Source organism: Schistocerca americana, unplaced genomic scaffold (assembly GCF_021461395.2).
Source record: "Schistocerca americana isolate TAMUIC-IGC-003095 unplaced genomic scaffold, iqSchAmer2.1 HiC_scaffold_33, whole genome shotgun sequence".
NCBI classification, from domain to species: domain Eukaryota; kingdom Metazoa; phylum Arthropoda; class Insecta; order Orthoptera; family Acrididae; genus Schistocerca; species Schistocerca americana.
The window spans coordinates 86,104-106,847 of record NW_025726049.1 but is presented as its reverse complement, the minus strand read 5'-3'; the positions used below and the strand labels follow the sequence as shown (position 1 = coordinate 106,847).

The following is a 20,744-nucleotide window of genomic DNA, read 5'->3' as shown; positions in this document are numbered from 1 at the left end:
GCCACGTGTGAAAGCACCCACGTGATTTACCAACTGACCTGCCTACACTGTGACGCATTCTATGTGGGAATGACCAGCAACAAACTGTCCATTCGCATGAATGGACACAGGCAGACAGTGTTTGTTGGTAATGAGGATCACCCTGTGGCTAAACATGCCTTGGTGCACGGCCAGCACATCTTGGCACAGTGTTACACCATCCGGGTTATCTGGATACTTCCCACCAACACCAACCTATCCGAACTCCGGAGATGGGAACTTGCCCTTCAGTATATCCTCTCTTCTCGTCATCCGCCAGGCCTCAATCTCCGCTAATTTCAAGTTGCCGCCACTCATACCTCACCTGTCTTTCAACAACTTCTTTGCCTCTACACTTCTGCCTCGACTGACATCTCTGCCCAAACTCTTTGTCTTTAAATATGTCTGCTTGTGTCTGTATGTGTGGATGGATATGTGCGTGTGTGCGAGTGTATACCTGTCCTTTTTTCACCCTAAGGTAAGTCTTTCCGCTCCCGGGATTGGAATGACTCCTTACCCTCTCCTTTAAAACCCACTTCCTTTCGTCTTCCCCTCTCCTTCCCTCTTTCCTGATGAGGCAACAATTTGTTGCGAAAGCTTGAATTTTGTGTGTATGTTTGTGTTTGTTTGTGTGTCTATCGACCTGCCAGCGTTTTTGTTCGGTAAGTCACCTCATCTTTGTTTTTATATATAATTTTTCCCACGTGGAATGTTTCCTTCCATTATATTGATACAATGTAGTCCAATTTTTTGCTAATACAGAAATAACATTTTGTGATTTATGTTGTGTACTCTTCAAAAGATCTAATGATGTCCTCATTCCTTTCTTATAAACAAAACAAGAAAAAACTGACAATAATTGTCGTTAAAATAAAACACAGAACAGTGTCTCCATAGCATCAATGAGCACATCCTTTCAGCACCTTTGACCCAGGCAGTGAACACAGCAGCGGTCAGTCTATGACTTGCAGCAGGTGAATCCCAGTCAGCTGCATTGTTCATACACCCCACATAAATAATAATAAACAAAATCTAACAATACACATAACCAAGGCTTGATTTGTGACAGTATACCGCTGATGACGAAAAAAATTGGACCCAAAGATTTTGAGATGTGGTACAATAGAACTTTTGCTCTAGTTGAAGCGGTAAGATGCAAATGTTGTATTCACACTTTTAAAAAGCTCAGAAAAGTGTTATAACTTTTTCAGAAGTCTAAATCAAACTACGGAAACTCTCGGTAGGAACTTAGAAATATAGGAAATGATAGAGTGCTACTTACCATAAATACATGTTAAGAAGTCTATTTTTTTTCTTTTAACAAATCTAGCACTGCATATTACTGCCAAATTAGTCATTACCTGTGATTGCCCCAGTGGCAGACGTATGTATAATAATGTCAAAACGTTTGTGACACTACACACTAGGAGAAGCTCAAGTTTCAGATACACATTGATTGCGTTCTTGATGATGCTATCCACATGTTCATCCACACTCTGCAAACCACTATGAAGAGTATGACAGAGGGTACATCTCACTGTACCAGATATTAAAGCTTGTTCATGTTTCAAGACCATTTAAATCTTTCTCTGCATGCTGTAATTAATCTAATATTGTCCTCATGGTTCCTATGGGAGCAATAGTTACAAGGTTGTAGCTTATTCCTAGAGTCGTCTTTTGGTAAGCATACTTTCTTAGGATAGTGTACATCTTATCCTGAAGCGTCTGCCAATTCAGTTATTTCAGCATCTCTGTGACACTCTCCCTTGGGTCAAACAAACCTGTGACCATTTGATCTGCCCTTCTCTGCATGCGTTCAATTCCCCATTAATCCATTTTGATACAGGTCCCACACATTTGAGCAATATTCTAGGATGGATCATACAAACGATTTGTAGAATGACTGCATTTCTATGGTATTCTACAAAAAAAAAATCTCACTCTTTCGCCTGCCTTACCCCTGAGTAGGCCCATATGACTGTTCATTTCATATCCCTACAAAGTGCTTCACCCAGGTAATTGTACGAATAGACTTAATCCAAGCAAGACACCCTGATACTGTAGTCATACCACACTGCGTTTTCTTCACTTTGCAAAATACACGATTTTACATGTCTGAACATTTAAAAGAAAGTTTGAAATTATCAAGATCTGACGAATGTTTGTACAATTTCTTTCAGACTGCACTTTATTCTAGATAAATGCACTATTTGTGAAAAGAGTGCTTTACTATTAATATTGTCTGCAAAGTCATTAATGTACATGAACATGAACAGCAATGGTCACAACATACCTCTCTACGACACATCTGAGGTTACTTCTACATCAGATGATGACTCCCCAGCCAAGATAACATGTAAGTCATTCCTACCAAAATATCCTCAATTACAGTGACAAATTTCACTCGATACCCCTCACGGTAGCAATTTTGATAATAAGCATCAATCTGGCACTAAGTCAAAAGCTGTTCAGAAATCGAGAAATACTGCCTGCACCTGTCGAGTCAGGAAGACGAAAGTTTGAAGGTCAGGTTGACAAAACAGATTTTTAATACTCTTGGAAAGAACCCTAAAGTTTCTGACATAGTTCAGGGGAATGACAAAGGGATCTTTGACAGGCTGGATTAAATCTAGGCGGCGTCTCAGACCGACCAGAGTTACAACTTTAAAGGCTTCTACGCTGAGCAAATACAACGGGCTGTTGGAGGAAGAATGCAAAGCCAGCTTCTAGTAATGTGCAATTGCTATTCTGCGTGGTCTTTAATGGCCATTATCAAATTTTAAAAAATTAAGAATAACAATAACAGTACACAACAGGAAGGGTACAGCGGACTTTTCCTGATTGTTCCTTACATTACCTTTCCTTGATTTTTTTTTTTTTTTTTTAATGATAATGTTTCTAAGTCTTTCCTGGTTTCCATTGAAAGCTTTGGATTGTTTCAAAGATTAATTTACACATTTTTTAATATTTTAATGTATTCTAGGACAGGAACTCAAAGAGCACAAGTATAAAAAAACTGCATGTAGGACATTCATGTAAAGCTTCCCATTTTTAACTGCAAGGTAATGGCAGTCTATTTTGTTACAAGAAAATGAATCGGGACTTAGTTCTCCAGAGCTGATACTATTATAAGGAGTTGTGATGGAAGAACATGAGTTCCAAACAATGGATGCCTTGGATCTGTTTGCGGCTGCTTCTTTTTAATCTCTGCTGCTAATCCCATGAGTGAAAGATCTCTACCAATGAAAAAGTAGATTTGAATGACATCAAGTTTCTTCTCTTGTCAATAGTTGTTTCTACTGAAGAGAAATGAGTCTGGTCATCTTTGTCCATTTGCAGTAATTCAAAGGTGTCGTGGCACCTGACATGTATGCTTGAAAATAACAAACGATCAATATTGTAATTAAGAAAAGTATTGACAGCAGTAAGCTGTATTTATCACATCCAAAAAGTTTGTAAAAGCTGTGGCCCTTGTTTTATCATGTCAATCCATTTGTGCCAATGGCTAACAGAGTACCATTCACCATCATGTCAAGTGGCAATAACAGTTTGCTTGCATCATAAATATTGAGTGTCAAAAGTTAATTCCAACAATATGAAATAGGACAGATTGCTACTAACCAGTTAGAGCAGGCAATGGGCAGCAGACAAGCATACTGAAAAAAAAAAAACTGTCAGATACTATATACTAAAAAAAAACACTTAGGTACTGAAGGAATTATCCAAATACCAAATAGGGCTGAAATCAGTAAATGTGACATACATGTGAAGACAGAAAAATAATTACAGTTTCAGAAAAAACTGGATGATTTATTCAAGAGAAAGAGCATCACAAATTGGATGAGATGGTCCACCTCTGGCCCTTATACAAGCTTGGCTCTGGCTGATAGAGTTGTTGGATGTCCAACAGAGGGACATCATGCCAAATTCTATTCAAATGTCACGGTAGATAGTCAAAATCCCGAGGTGGTCTAATGGCCCTGCCCATAATGCTCCTTACATTCTCAATTGGGGAGAGATCCAGCAACTTTGCTGGCCAAGCTAGGGTTTGGCAAGCATGAGGACAAGCTGTGTGCGGACAGGCATTATCTTGCTGAAATGTAAGCAATGTATGGCTTGCCAAGAAGGGAAACAAAATAGGATGTACAGTATTGTCAACAGACGACTATGCTGTAGGGGGGGGCATCCATGTCACCCCTACAGCATAGTCGTCTGTTGACCAAAAGGGATCTGTTAGGAAAAGAAATCGCACCCCAGATCATCAGTCCTGGTAGTTGGACCATATGGGATGTGACATTCACGGTGGCATCCCACCGTCTGGGGCGTCTTCAGACACATCTGTGCTGATCATTGGGGCTCAGTTCATAGTGGGATTCATCACTGAAGCCAATTATATTCCAGTCAATGCAATTCCAGACCAGGGATGTGCCTGGGGGCACACCAGATAGCAGTGCGATACCAACCTGGCTGCTGGCTGCCATACAGCCAAACGAGGACTGATGGTCTACTGTGCCATTTCTTTTCATAACAGGACCCCTTTGGTTGTCATCTGTGTCACCATTACAACACAGACATCTGTTGACGATATTATAAACCCCATTTTGTTTCTCTTCATGACAAGCCATCATTTGCTTACATTTCAGCAAGATAATGCCTGCCCACACACAATTCGTCTTCATACTTGCCACACCTTATCTTTGCCAGCAAGGTCACGGGATCTCTCCCCAACTGAGTATGTCTGGGGCATTATGGGCAGGGCCACCCAACCAGCTCATGATTTAGACAATACAATGCGCCACTTGGATAGAATTTGGCTTGATGTCCCTCAGTAGGACATCCAACAAATCTATCAATGCCAAGCTTGCTCAAGAGTCAGAGGTGAACCAACTTGCTCAATTTGTGAAGCTCTTTATCTTGAATTAATCAATCAATTTTTCTGACATTGTAATTTTTATTTTATTTTATTTTTTTTTTTTTTTTTTTGTCTGTGCACGTACATCACATCTACATATTTCCATCCCACACAGATAATTCTTTCATGCTGCATAATGTTTATTTTTATCTTACAAGTGTAATCTAATGGACAGAGCCCACCTCAGCATAGGGAGTCTCTGCTGGTTGGGAGTGTGGAGGTGGACAGACAGAGAGAAGTGTACTAGGGGGACAGTAACAGTGTGTGAGATTGGAATGGGAGCAGGGGAGGGCATTGAGGTGTGGGGCCACAGGAACGAAACCTAGAAACTTTAGCTGCGGCATATTCTTCACTCCTGTTAACCCCGTTATGTAAACCTTTGCTAGTCTCTCTGTCTCACCTGTCCTTTACCTGCTCCCACCTCAGCCTCACACCACCACACCTGCTTGATGAGGGCTGTCCCATACTTTCTAATATCTAAAAATCTTCCTTCAATGTGCCAGTCTGCCACTCAGTGTCTTCTCTAGGTGGGGAGCAGAAAGCTATCCTATTTCATATTATTGTTATTCCATTCCAGATTTCCCAATGTTTAAAAATTAATTTTACGCTTGCCGTAAAGTATTACACAAACACTAAGTGGTGAGTGAAAATCTCATTCTGGAAACTAAGTGGTTATTTTTTCTGATATTCAAATCATATTTTACTCTCATTTTTGTCCCTTTACCTAATCAACTTTGCAGTGTGACATTTCTGACGAAAGTACGAGTTATTCAGAAAGTAGGTAAAAAGTAGTGAATTCTTCCTTTGAATCACTCTCACTTTGTCTCAGGCGCGAGCAAATGTGTGTACCCGTATATGCATTTAGCTGTATCAAATTATCTTCCCCAACACACAAAATGGGGGTCATTATTCAATTTATCTTGAAAGTATGTGTGAAACGCACTTTCCACAAAAAGGCTCAGATGTATAACTCTCAAAATATGTGTTTGCACAATAGGTCTGGAATTTTTAAAGACAAGGCGAAGAAACCATTGGATTGTATAATTTTTTTATTAATCACAAAGAACCAACATGATTCAAAGACATCAACAACAGCAATGGACGTTCAAGTAAAAATGGAAATGTCGTGTGGCTAGGGCCTCCCGTCGGGTAGACCGTTCGCCTGGTGCAGGTCTTTCGATTTGACGCCACTTCGGTGACCTGCGCGTCGAGACGTTCAAGTGAATTGTCTGCCTCCAATTCTGATCACAGAGAAACACTCCAATAGGAGAGAGGGCACAACATCCTGCTCCATTTTCAAAAGCTGCAATGTCAAATATTACAACCTGTAACAAAAAAAGGTCATGTGATAATTATTGTTTACATACCGATTACAGTAACAGAGGCATATATGATCTAATAGGAAGGGGGAACAGAAGGGCAGGACATGGGGAACAATGAACAGATGAGATGTGAAACCATGGTAAGTTAATAGTGGCGATAATGCCAGTTAATTACATGTGTGGGAAAAGCAACCACTCTTGCAACTCAGAGCTACTCTTGTTTCTGCAACTGATCTTCCGTTCTTTCACTGTTCCTATTTTTCTCATATTAATAATTCTAGTTATAGAAGGTTTTCTAACTAAAAGCTTATTAGCATTTTGTAATGAAACCGATAAACAATACAGTCTCATTCTCTAATGGAAGAACACAGGACATCGCGTTCGTAAATAACTTGATCCAACAAAACTTTTTATATGAGTATCTGCACATTCATTACATGACATTTAATTTTAAGTATCAATACAAACACTTACATAAAACATTATTTACACTCAAAACCCATTATTCAAAACTGATGTCCATATGTGTAACTGTTTACAGCAGCAATTATTAATATAGTTACTATTGCTAGCTTTAATATGGATTGTTAAAAAGTTTAGAAATGTTAACTAAAAAATGAACTGTAAGCAAAATCTTTTCTGTTAAAAAGTTAATGTTGAAACCACTGGAGAAACATTATAATGTATTATTGTAGTCATCATGTACACTGCAAAAAAAAAAATTTGCAACACCAAAAAGTAATTAACGTAGAGTAATGAAATTTCAGGAACATATATGTCTAAGTAACTTATTTAAGTGATTAATGTTGCAAGATCACAGGATAATATAAGTGCGAGATACACCATTGCAAATGTGATACACTAATACATTGAAATCCAGTGTAACTGCCCAAATGTAAGCATGCAAACATGCATGCATTGTGCTGGATATGAGTTTGTGGGATGAAGTTCCATGCCTGTTTCACACTGTCATCGAAACAGGGATGGTTAACGCTGTTTTTGGGAGACACTGGAGTTGTTCGATGATGTCCCGTGTGCACTGAATTGGAGCCAGACCTGGTGATCAAACAGGTCAAGGCAACATGTTGACATACTGTAGAGTATACACCCATGCCTCCATCTTTGCTACCCTCCCTGTTTACCTCTACCCTGTTGCTTCATAACCTGGGTTGTGAGTAACTGAATCCACTTTCTCTTCTTCCCCTTCTTTCCCCTCTCTCCTCCCTGATGAAGGAACAAAGTTCCAAAAGCTACGATACGTAAATTTTCTGTTATGTTTTGTGTATCTATTGGCTGTACTGGCCAGCCCCTCTATCTCTTTGTTAGTATTTGTTTCACGTCTTTATATGAGACTTTCCATCATCACAATAATGTTAGTTTATAATTTATGGACAGCCTAATCCATTATTTCCTGTCAAGGTTTGAAACTTTAGTAAATCATAATTTTTGTCTTGGTAAAATAAAGGTGATTAGATGTTTCCCTCATGCACATGTAAGAGACTGTCAGTTCACATCTACGTTTGTAATCTGCAATCCACCAGGAGGTGCATGGTACAGGGTAAGTGCCATTGTACCAGTTATCAGGGTTTCTTGCTGTTTCATTCATGTATGGAGCGTGGAAGAATGATTGTCTGAATTTGTCTGAATGCCTCTGTGTGAGCAGTAATCATCCTAATCTTATCTTCACGACCCCTGTGAGAGCAATATGTGGGGGGGGGGGAGGGGGGGGGGGGGGGGTTGTGGTATATCCCTAGAGTAATCATTTAAAGACAGTTCTTGAAACTTTGCTAATACACTTTCTTGGGATAGTTTACACCTGTCTTCAACAGTCTGCCATTTCAGTTCCTTCAGTATCTCTGTGACACTCTCCCATGGATTAAGCAAACCTGTGACCATGCTGCCTTTCTTTGTATACATTCAATGTCTCCTGCTAGTCTTATCTGGTACAAGTCCCACACACTGTAGCAATAGTCTAGGGCAAGGTCTACAACCTGCTTTACCCACAACTGAACCTATGTGATCATGCCATTTCATATTCCTACAAAGTGTTACACACAGGTATTTGTACGAGTTGGCAGATTCCGACAGTGACTCACCAATATTATGGTCACAGGATACTAAGTTTATACATTTCTAAACATTCAGAGCAAGTTGCCAATCACTGCACTATGTTGAAATCTCATCAAGATCTGACTGAATATTTATGCAGCTTCTCTGAAATAGCACTTCATTACAGATAACTGCATCATCTGCAAAAATCCTGATTTACAGCAAGGTCATTAATGGACAAGAACTGCAAGGGCCCCAACACACTTCCCTGGGGCACACCTGAAGTTACTTCTACATCTGATGATGACTCTCCATCCAAGGTAACATGCTGTGTCCTTCCTATCAAAAAGTCCTCAATCCAGTTATGAATTTCACTTGATACCCCATATGATCGTACTTTTCACAGTCAGTGTAGGTGTGGAACAGAGTCAAATACTGTTAGGAAATCAAAAAACACTATCTACCTGTTGCCTTGATCCAATGCTTTCAGCAAGTTATGTGAGAAAAGTGAGAGTTGGATTTCATATCATCTATGTTTTTGAAAACCATGCTGGTTGATATTGAGAAGGTAGTTCCGTTCGAGATACCTCATTATGTTTGAGCTCAAAATATTTTCTAAGAATCTACAACAAATCGATGTCAAGGCTACTGGATGGTAGTTTTGTCACTCCTACAACCCTTCTTGTAGACGGGTGTGACCTGTAACTTTTTCCAAAAACTGGGTAAGGTTTTTTGGATAGATTACAGTGAGAAGAGAGGATAGCTCAGCCACAAATTCAATATAGAATCTGACTGCGATTCCATCGGGGTCTGGAGCTTTGTTTAATGATTTCAACTGTTTCTCAACACAACTGACACTAATACCTATTTCGTTCATTTTTTCAGTGTACGAGGATTGAATTGGAGCAGTTCTCCTGGGTTTTTATTTGCAAAGGAACATTTGAAAATCGAGTTCAGAATTTCAGCTTTTACTTTGCTACCCTCAATTTCAGTTCCTGTCTCACTTGCTAGGGACTGGACACTAACTTTTGTGCCACTAACAGCCCTTACATACGACCAGAATTTATTTGGATTTTGTGAAATGTCATTTGACAATATTCTGCTACAGTAGCCATTGAAGGCTTCATGCATTGCTCTCTTGACAGCCAAACATGTTTCATCCAGCGTCTCTCAATCTATAATCCTACACTTTGTTTTACACCTATTATGCAGTAATCTCTGTTCCTTTAGACGTTTTCTTTACAGTGACTGTATACCACGGAGGTTCCATCCCATTATGAACTGTTCTACTAGGAACCTATCTACTCAGTGTGTGGTCAACTGTTCTTTTCAAGTAGAGGAAGAGCACCTCTACATGCTCCTGACCTGTCCTGAAAGTTTCAAGTTCCTCACTGAGATAAGATATTACTAATTTCTACTTAGTTAACTGAACGCATAATAAGAGGATCCTCACGACACAGTAAATAACTGTGCGTCAGTCGGGTGTGGCCAATGTGGAGCCGACAAACGACGACTGAGTCCCTGCGGGTGGCTCGCAGGGATGACCGCCAAACAGTCGTCATCTCCTTGATACGACGGAGTTTGTTTGGCACGGGCAGGTTGCGCCATTCAGTGTCCCAGAATTCGAAAACTTTGCGGCGTAATAGTGCCCGCGAATCAGTCGCCGGGAGGCCAATCTCCAGAGGTGGTTTACTGATGGCCTCTTTCACCAGGCGGTCAACATTCTCATTGCCGGGGATCCCAACATGGCCTGGGGTCCACACAAAGACCACAGAGCGGCCGTTACGTGCAAGAGTATGCAGGGACTCATGGACAGCCATCACCAGACGAGAACGAGGGAAATACTGGTCGAGAGCTCGTAAACTGCTCAGGGAATTGCTACAGATAACAAAGGACTCACCTGAGCAGAAGCGGATATACTCTAGGGCACAAAAGATGGCGACCAGCTCAGCTGTGTAAACGCTGCAGCCATCCAGCAAGGAACGTTGTTCAGAATGGTCCCCTAGAGTAAGCGCATATCCGACACGACCAGCAACCATTGAACCGTCAGTGTATACAATGCCAGAGCCCTGATACGTGGTCAAGATGGAATAAAAACGGCAGCGGAAGGCCTCTGGAGGGACGGAGTCCTTCGGGCCCTGTGCCATGTCGAGCCGAAGGCAAGGGTGAGGAACACACAATGGGGGTGTCCGCAAAGTGGCCCGGAAAGGAGGTGGAACTGTAAAAACCGTAAGCCCAGAGAGAAGCTCTTTGACGCGGACCGCGATCGTACAACCTGACCGGGGCCGACGTTCAGGAAGATGGACGACCGATTGTGGGAACAGGAGACGATAGTTTGGATGACCAGGCAAGCTAAAAACATGGGCAGCATAAGCGGCCAGTAAATGTTGGAGCCTCAATCGCAGTGGAGGTACACCTGCCTCCACAAGTATGCTGTCCACAGGGCTGGTGCGGAATGCTCCTGTCACCTGTCGAACCCCACAGTGGTGAACGGGGTGCAGCAGTTGCAATGCTGAGGGCGACGCTGAGCCATACGCCACACTCCCATAATCAAGCCGGGACAGCACAAGGGCTTTGTAGAGCTGCAGCAGCGTATTACGATTGGCACCCCAAGTTGTGTTGCTGAGGCAGCGAAGGGCATTCAGATGCTGCCAGCACTGACGCTTGAGCTGATGAATATGTCGAAGCCAAGTAAGCCGGGCATCGAACAGCAATCCCAGAAAACGGTAAGTGTCAACAACCTTGAGAATGGCATCCTGAAGATAGAGCTCAGGGTGGGGATGGACAGTTCGGCACCGACAAAAGTGCATAAAAAAAGTCTTTGCAGGATAAAATTGAAACCCATGAGATAGGGCCCATGCCTGCGCCTTGCGTATGGCTCCCTGCAACCCACGTTCTGCAACACTAATGGTGGAGGAGCTGAACAAGATGCAGAAATCGTCAGCATATAACGTGGGTGAGACAGACGACCCAACTGCTGCTGCAAGGCCATTTATGGCCACAAGGAAAAGGGGCACACTCAATACTGAGCCCTGTGGAACGCCATTCTCCTGGATATGAAGTGAACTATGGGATGTGCCAATTAAAACGCGGAATGTCCGAACAGATAAAAAATTCTGAATAAAAATGGGGAGAGAGCCCCGGAGACCCCATCCGTGCAACGTGGCGAGTATATGGTGCCGCCACGTCGTGTCATATGCTCTGGAGAGGTCGAAAAAGAGGGAGACAAGGTGTTGGCGCCTGGAAAAAGCAGTGCGGATTGCAGACTCAAGAAAGACCAAAGTATAGGCGGTGGAACGGCCCTGACGGAAGCCGCTCTGGCACTGAGCCAGAAGACCCCGAGACTCGAGCAGCCAACACAGCCGTCGACTCACCATACGTTCCAGTAGCTTGCACAGAGTATTTATCAAGCTGATGGGTCGATAGCTATCCACAGTAAGCGGGTCCTTACCAGGCTTCAGCACCGGAATGATGGTACTTTCTCGCCACTGCGACGGAAAGACACCATCACCCCATATGCGGTTGAAGACGGCAAGAACACATCGCTGACAGACCGGGGACAGGTGTTTGAGCATCTGATTGTTGATGCCATCTGGCCCAGAGGCCGTATCGGGGCACTGTGCCAGGGCGCTTTGGAGTTCCCACAAACTAAATGGGGCGTTATACGTCTCAGGGTGGCGAGAAGCAAAAGAAAGCCGTTTGCCTTCCTCCTGGCGTTTAAGCGCGCAAATCGCAGGCGGGTAATTCCCCGACGCAGAGGCCCGAACATACTGCTGTGCGAAATGCTTGGCGATTGCATCAGCATCGGTGGATACCGCCCCGTTGATGGTAAGCCCTGGGACACCTGTAGAGTGCTGCACTCCAAAGATGCGCCGAATCTTCATCCACACCTGGGAGGGTGAAGTACGGGAACCAATGGTGGAAACGTACCTCTCCCAGCGCTCCTGTTTCCGACTCTTGATGAGCCGCCGTGCCTGAGCACGGAGACATTTGAAGAAAATGAGGTTCTCCAAAGACGGGTGCCACTTATGTCGCTGAAGAGCCCGCCGACGTTCTTTAATGGATTCAGCGACCTCCGGAGACCACCAAGGCACTGCCTTTCGCCGGGGGCACCCTAACGAACGAGGAATGGTACGTTCTGCAGCGGAAACAATCGCTGCAGTCAGTGTCTCAACCACCACATCGATGGTACTGTGGGGGAGAGATGCAACAGTGGCAGCAGAGGAGAATGTTTCCCAGTTTGCCTTGCTAAATGCCCACCTAGGCAGGCGTTCATGGGATCGACGCTGGGGTAGTGAAAGGAAGATGGGAAAATGGTCACTACCACACAAGTCATCATGGACTCTCCAGTGGACCGATGGTAAAAGCCCTGGGCTGCACAACAACAGATCTATGGCCGAGAACGTGCCATGTGCCACACTGAAATGCGTGGCAGCGCCAGTGTTTAAGAGGCAGAGATCAAGTTGGGAGATGAGATTCTCGCCATCTCTGCCTTGGCCAGTAATCTTCGATCCACCCCACAGGGGATTGTGGGCGTTAAAATCCCCAAGGAGAAGAAAAGGCGTGGCAAGTTGGGCGACAAGTGCAGCCAATTCGGTCAGGGAGACTGTACCACCTGGAGGGAGATAGACACTGCAGACGTTTATGTCCTGGGTAGTCCTTACGCGGACAGCCACAGCTTCCAAAGATGTTTGAAGGGGCACAGGAGCACTATATACAGAGGTAAGGACATACACGCAGGCTCCACCTGACACACTATTGTAAGTGCTTCGGTTGCAGTAATAACCCCTGTATCCACGGAGGACAGGGGTCCGCATTGCCGGGAACCAGGTTTCCTGGAGAGCAATGCATAAAGCAGGTGTCAAGCTTACAAGCTGACGCAGCTCAGGTAGATGGCTAAAATAACCGCCACAATTCCACTGGAGGATTGTACAAAGCGTGTCCTGTAGAGGCATTCAGGCACTGAAAAGGCAAATTACTGGGCAGGGTCACATGCTGCCACCAACTGAGTGACGGACATCGCTACGGCCATCGTTTCTGAGGAGACGGCGAGATCCAGGTCATCAGGGGACGCAAAGAGCTCGACCTCATCCTCAGAGGCTGAGCTGACAGGAAGCGTTGGTGCGGGAACCACTGGGTCCTTATCCTTCTTGGAGAGCTTCCTCTTCTCTCTCTTGTCTTTCGGAGGAGGGTTGGCATGCTGGGAGGGCTTTCCTGACGCATTATCAGGAACAGAGGAAGAGCGTGAAGCCCTTCGACCAGCAGCTGGTGGCTTCTTCAGCCACTGGCTAGTGTCTTGTGAGACACTGGGGAAGTCCTTGGAAGGGACTCCCCCAAGGGATCCCTTCCGAACAAGTGAGGCCAGAGGAGGCTGTTGCGTCTCCGGCTGAGCAGCCGGAGAGAGCTGTCGCTTCCCCGGCTGAGGAGCCAGAGAGGGCTGTCGCCGCTCCGGCTGAGAGGTGGGGACCGACGTCCTCGGTTGCTTGGGGCGCACTGCTCCCGAACTGTGTGTTTTGGGAGCAGTGGAAGAGAGAGTGGCCCCCACCGGTGGTGGGGCAGGCGAAACATGACTGTTCGGTGGGCCAACTTTCAAAGGAGTCTTTGCAGGAACTGGTGGCTGCAGTGTTACAGCAGCATAACTCCTCAACATAGGTGTGGGGTTGAGCCATTCTAATTTCTTCCTCGCCTCTTGGTAAGTTAAACGGTCCAGGGTCTTAATTACTTGTATCTTCCGCTCTCGTTGGTAGACTGCACAATCTGGCGAGCAGGGAGAATGATGCTCCCCACAGTTAACGCAGGTGGGAGGTGGAGCACACGGAGCATTTGGATGCGAAGGTCGTCCACAATCGCGACATGTGGGGCTGGCAGTGCATCTGGAGGACACGTGCCCGAATTTCCAGCACTGGAAGCATCGCATAGGGGGTGGGACATAGGGCTTGAAATCGCACCGGTAGATCATGACCTTGACCTTCTCAGGCAAGCAGTTGCCCTCAAAGGCCAGGATGAAAGCACCGGAAGCGATCCTATTATCCTTGGGTCCCCTAAAGACACGACGAACGAAGTGTGCACCTCGTCGTGCCAGGTTCTCCCGTAGCTCGTCATCAGACGGTAGCAGAAGATCTTTATGAAAGATAATCCCCTGGACCAAATTTAGTGACTTATGGGGAGTGACGTTAACAGGTATGTCACCAAGCTTCTCACAGGCGAGCAACGCCCTTGACTGTGCAGAGGAAGGTGCTTGTATCAAAATGGCCCCGCTCCGCATTTTGGAAAGAGGGGCCACTTCCCCGAACTTATATTCAAGATGGGTCACAAAGAACAGAGGCTTAGTCCCCAAAAATGAATCCCCATCAGTTCTGCTGCACACAAGATATCGCGGTGAATATGGCTCCTGTCTGTCCGCAGCCCTGCGTCCCTCCCAGGGCGTGGCTAGGGAAGGGGACGATTTGGGGTTATATGCCACAGCATTAAAGTCTACTTTATTGCGCTTAGAGACGTTGGTGGTCGTGCGACCGCCGGATTGAGATTGTACCCATTTCATTGCGGGGTATCCGCCCCGATGCCACCCACTCCGACCAGGGGCTCTCCCCACGGGTGGCACCCAGCCACAGCAAAGGCCACCTAGCAGGATGGCCGTTGCCGGGAGTCCTGATGCCCCGGAGAGACGGGCATCTACTCCTAGGCTTACGTGGGGAGGCGGCAGTTCAGGCATCGGCAGTACGATCCCTGTGTTGTCAGGGGGCTACAACCTAGAGGGTACATGACGACCCCACCACAACGGGCTGGCTACCGTGCTGGATTTTGGGTGCCATGGGTAGTCCATAGTGATCGTGGGTGCAGATGATGATGCACTAAGGGCGTAACTTACACAATCCATCAGGTGTGTATGCCCAAAATGAGGGATGGAGGGTGCAGTTACGACACCCACACGATAAAGAGTGCCAAGGTCTTAGGGCACAGAGGACTGATGGTGCACCACTAAGGGGTCCTTCCCCAAAAGGCTCTTACTTCCGTTGAATTTGGAAAATTGGAGGTCAAACCCTAATGGGGACCATCACATTAAAGGCCGAAACAGTTGAGACTCCTATTAGTCGCCTCTTACGACAGGCAGGAATACCGCGGGCCTATTCTAACCCCCGAACCCGCAGGGGGGAAATGGACACAGGCAGACAGTGTTTGTTGGTAATGAGGATCACCCTGTGGCTAAACTTGCCTTGGTGCACGGCCAGCACATCTTGGCACAGTGTTCCACCGTCCGGGTTATCTGGATACCTCCCACTAACACCAACCTGTCAGAACTCCGGAGATGGGAACTTGCCCTTCAGTATATCCTCTCTTCTCGTTATCCGCCAGGCCTCAACCTCCGCTAATTTCAAGTTGCCGCCACTCGTACCTCACCTGTCTTTCAACATCATTTTTGCCTCTGTACTTCTGCCTTGACTGACATCTCTGCCGAATCTCTTTGCCTTTACAAATGTCTGCTTGTGTCTGTGTATGTGTGGTTGGATATGGGTGTGTGTGCGCAAGTGTATACCTGTTCTTTTTTCCCCCTAAGGTAAGTCTTTCCGCTCCGGGGATTGGAATGACTCCTTACCCTCTCCCTTAAAACGCACATCCTTTCGTGTGTGTGTGTGTGTGTCTGTATATATATATATATATATATATATATATATATATATATATATATATATATATATATATATATATATATATATATATATATATATATATATAAAAAAATCATTTATTTATTGTTGATGTGCCCTATTCTTGTATACACATAATATACAGAGAAGAATTGCATTTTATGTTCTTTATATCTGCTTTTTTCATATTCTATTCGAATTTTACGATTCCAACAGGACAAAAACATGCCACGTGAACTTACATTTCAAGAAATTCTAGCAGAACTAGAGAACCATCAAGAGAGTGACGATGAAGATGATATACAGAATTGGCAATTATTCCACCCAATGCAGATGTAATAACAGATGAAGAAGACACTGACGAAAATGTACTGTTGTACAAGATGACGCCGGTACTTTAGAGCTCACAACCAGCTGAGATGAAGTTAATGCTACAGTTGTACATCCAGAAGCCAAAAGAAGGAAAGTGTTGGGAGGTGGAGGAGAAAGTGGTATGTTATCTACAAAAAAATATATATGTAAGTGGTATAAATGTCAACCAACGTACACAAACAATAGTGAACCAGGGAAGAGCAACAAACATTATGATGCGGAATGTCTAGCAAATAACACAGTGCCCCAGGTGTTTGAGGATTTCTTTTTCTAAGAAACTAATGGATACTATTATTGAACAAAGCGAAATTTATGCTTGCCAACATAACAGAATAAATTTTCTGCTAACCAAAGAAGAACTAAAATTATTTATTGGCGTACTACTTCTGAGTGGTTATCATAAGCTTCCCCACAAGAATAAGTACTGGGAACAGGCTCCTGACGTCGGTGTTCCTTTAGTCTTCAACTCCGTGTCAAGAAATAGGTTTTGGGAAATAAAGAGATTCATTCATCTCAATGACAACTCCAAAATAGACAGAAACGACAAGATGTACAAACTGAGGTTATAATTTGAAATGCTGAAATAGGAATTTGGTAAATTTGGCGTATTTCATTCAGAACTCTCAACTGATGAAATAATGGTACATTATTATGGCAAACATTCAGCTAAAATGTTTCTGAGGGAAAAGCCTATCAAATTTGGATATAAAATTTGGTGTCTTACAAGTTCCAATGGCTTTCTTTATAATTTTTCACCATACTGTAGCAAGACTGACAACAAACAGGAGCCTTTAGGTGCAAGGGTAATAAATGAACTAAAAACCATTATTCCAGAATCAGAGTATCCGAATTATAAGCTTTTCTTTGACAACTTTTTCACCAGTGTTGACACACTGATCACACTCGGAAAGAGTAAAATGAAAGCTGCAGGAACAATAACAGAGATCCGAACTAATGCATGTCCTTTGATTGACTCGAAAAGAATGGCAAAAGGAAGGAACGAGGATTCTATGACTACATATTTGACAAAGAGAATGAAGTTCTGGTTGTGAAATGGAGTGACAACAAACCAGTATGTGTAGTGACAAATAACAGTACTATTATTCCTTGAGTTCTACTAAAATATATTCACGGGCAAAAAAAAGGAAATATCTGTTACACTGCCACATATCATTGAAGAATACAATGCCCACATGGGTGCCATATATCTACTGGACAAGCAGATATCACTTTATAGGACGAGGATAAGGTCAAAGAAATGGTGGTGGCCATTATTCACACAGATGATATATATCTGCATAGTAAACACATGGCGTGCATACCAAATTGCTAACTCTAATGAGAAGCTCTTACTTTTGGATGTCCGACAGAGAATAGTGATGTTTTTTCTATCAAAGGAAAAAGGATCAGTACCAAAACAAAGAGGAGCACAAGGAAGCAAATTGATGGGAGGATGGGTGAGCACAGATGTACGACTAGATCCAGGAAATCATTTCTTTGTGCCAAGTAAAACACAGAAGAAATGTGCTTACTGCAAGAAAAAAACAACAAAAATTTGTGATAGGTGCAATGTTGGTGGACATGACAAGTGTTTTGCTTCATTTCATACTGAATATTGTAATGTAATTAACTGTCAGAGATAAAGTTTATCTCATGCGAAAAGTACGATGCCCACAGTAGAGAGTTAAGGTAACTTCATTATGTTGCCATACAATGTGTTTAATTTATTTATTTATGAATATTTTCTTTTATGATAAATAATGGATTTGTTTGAGATGATAAATGTGGTATATCTATAGGTATTTATTTATATGTGTCTTTGGAGTGTATTAAGGTCAGAAGACCAAAGAATCTGGAATGCAGGAATGTCTGCAACTTCCGGGCACATGTTGGCTTGCACGCCACTTCTTTGTCGGTATTGGAGGGAGATGGACGTGTTTAAGTGACCAGTACAGTATAATGCATTTTTAGGGTATCAATGTTCGAAGAGAATATATTGTAGTTACTAAACAAAGAGTACGAATAAATATTATTTTTAGCCGAAAGTAATTCGAACCCGGTAGTGTTTATTTCAAACAAGAAGAAAACCCAGGCCAGGCTTGTTAGAGTAATGTTTTGCAGACAAAACCCCTAGACAAACGAGATCTGCAGTGTGTAATCTATCGGCAGCTACTAATAAATAAGCCTTGCTGAAATTGTGCTGGAACTACTCGTATTATTATCACTTACAAACACGTTGTGCGAAAGTGGTCCTACCACAATATACCGCGTAAGATTCCACATCATTCAGTTATCAAGAAACGAGATAGGTAACAACCAGTACAATATGGTGGCGTCGTCCGGGATTATTGAAAATGTTACCGAAATGAACTACCACCGAGATTGCGAAGAAAACGACAGAATTCGTACATCCTGGCTGAAAATGTTAAAGGAAGTCAAATGCTGATACCTTCAAGACAAAGGAAGTCGAATGCTGATACCTTCAAGACAACGGGATGCAGTTACTGGAGCAAGAATAACGGCGCAATAAGTCACGAAAGAAGAAAAAAGTGTAAAGTGTTGTGCAACCAAAAAAGCAATATTCATATAAGTGTAGTGTTTCAGTGTTGTGAATTCCATCACGCACCAATCAACAAAGAAGACCTTATAAGAAAATAAGTAAACTGTGAGTAAAATAGTTTAGTTTCCTTTAGAAAAGATAAATTTGTTGTGTTTTGTTTATTCCTGTGTAAAAAGATGACTATTGTAAAAGAGGAAGGTATTGACGACGGTGTCGCCAACGCTAGTACAGATGTGAATTTATCATACGAAAGTGAATGCAACAGTAATAGTCCGAATCCTGTAGACAAAGTTGAAACTCATACGGAAAGACAGAATGAAGTTAAAGACATGCTATCAAAAATAATGAATTATATGGAGGGAAAATTTAAGGCAATTGATGACACTAACAGACAAAACGGACAGTGGTTAGGAAATATTAAAGACAGACTCGATGCTAATGAGATTCGTTTGGATCAAATGGAGCAAAACAATGCTGCTCAGTTAGACCAGACTCTCAAGCTCATGAGTGATAAATTTGAAAAACAATTCAAAGAATATGAAAAGAAAAATGACAATCACTTTCAAAAAGTAGAAGCAAAAATTTCCAGTTTGAGTCGTAATATGGTTAAGATCACGGGTAAGGTCAATTATGTCGGGAGAAAAGTTAAAAATGTAGATGCAAAAGTAAAAAATCTGAAAACTGAAGCAAGTACAGGTAGAGAGAAAATCCATAATGCGTTTAAAGTTGTGCATTCAGATATCAAACATGTAGAAGAAACAGTATCTGAGCGTATTTCTCTTGTAGACGATAAAATTGTTAAAGTAGAAAGCAAATTTGAACAAAAGATAGGAATTATTACTGAAAAAATAGATGTAAATAATCAGATAAACAAAAATGAAGTCAAGAGTTTAGAAAGTAGTATTAATGACATCACTAAGAAACTTGCAAGTGTTAGTAGCAATATGGTCAGCAATAGTTTGCCGAACAATATTGGCACTTTGTGGTACAATATTCCAGTACAAAACTTTTCAGATGAGAGCAGTATGCATCCGGTAGATTTCCCGCAGCATTGCAAGGATATCTTTTTCCCAAATATGAATGATAATTTGAAAATTAAATTTGTGAAAAGATTTCTAGAAGGTGAAGCATTGTCATGGACTAATCATTATTGTACTGAGGGAATGTCTTTTGCAGAGTTCGAGGAGAGGTTCTTAAGTAAATTCTGGTCAGAGACAGAACAGGCAAGAATAAAAAGCGAATTCTTGAATGGACCTGTTTATAAACATGAATTTCGTAGCATGAAGCAATTTTGCAGAAATCAGTTAAGGAAACTCACTCGCCTAAGCAAACCTTTTGATGAACTCACTCAAATTGATGCACTCAAAAGGAGGCTACCATGTGAACTACAGTGGGAGTTAGCTTATGGTCCAGATGACACAATAGATCAGTTTTTGAAATATGTTGACAAACTAGACAGAATTATTGAGAAAACGGGTAAACCACCACACCATAGTCAAAACCATTTTCAAAGGACAGGGCATACAAATTGGGGAAACACACAACATGATAAAAAGGAAACACACAATTTTGGAAGTAGTGATTCTCATCAGAGAAATCACCAGTACAACTTCAAGGGATCACAAGGACACAATTTCCATTACAAAGGTCAGTATGGAAATAATCATAACCAATCTGGTAACAGACACTTTGGAAATAAACCAAAGGAGTGGAATAGTCATAATGGTATGGGGAGAACTGAACAGGAGTTAAAAAACTGAATGAGGCTCCATTGGCGGTCCGCAAGGTAGGAGCTACTTATACACAAATGGAAAGGGCCAACCCAAACTGTCTAACTAAACAGAAAGATACCTGTGACATAATGA

General features: G+C 42.9%; 1 long non-coding RNA gene across 1 annotated transcript in view; it reads right to left on the bottom strand.

The window, feature by feature from the left end:
• Positions 1-6,193: 6,193 nt before the first annotated feature.
• Positions 6,194-20,744, bottom strand: part of LOC124580518 — a 28,072-nt gene continuing 13,521 nt past the window's right edge. Inside the window, exon 3 of the long non-coding RNA XR_006973153.1 lies at positions 6,194-6,255. This is a non-coding gene — a long non-coding RNA (uncharacterized LOC124580518). The remainder of the gene's footprint in view (positions 6,256-20,744) is intronic.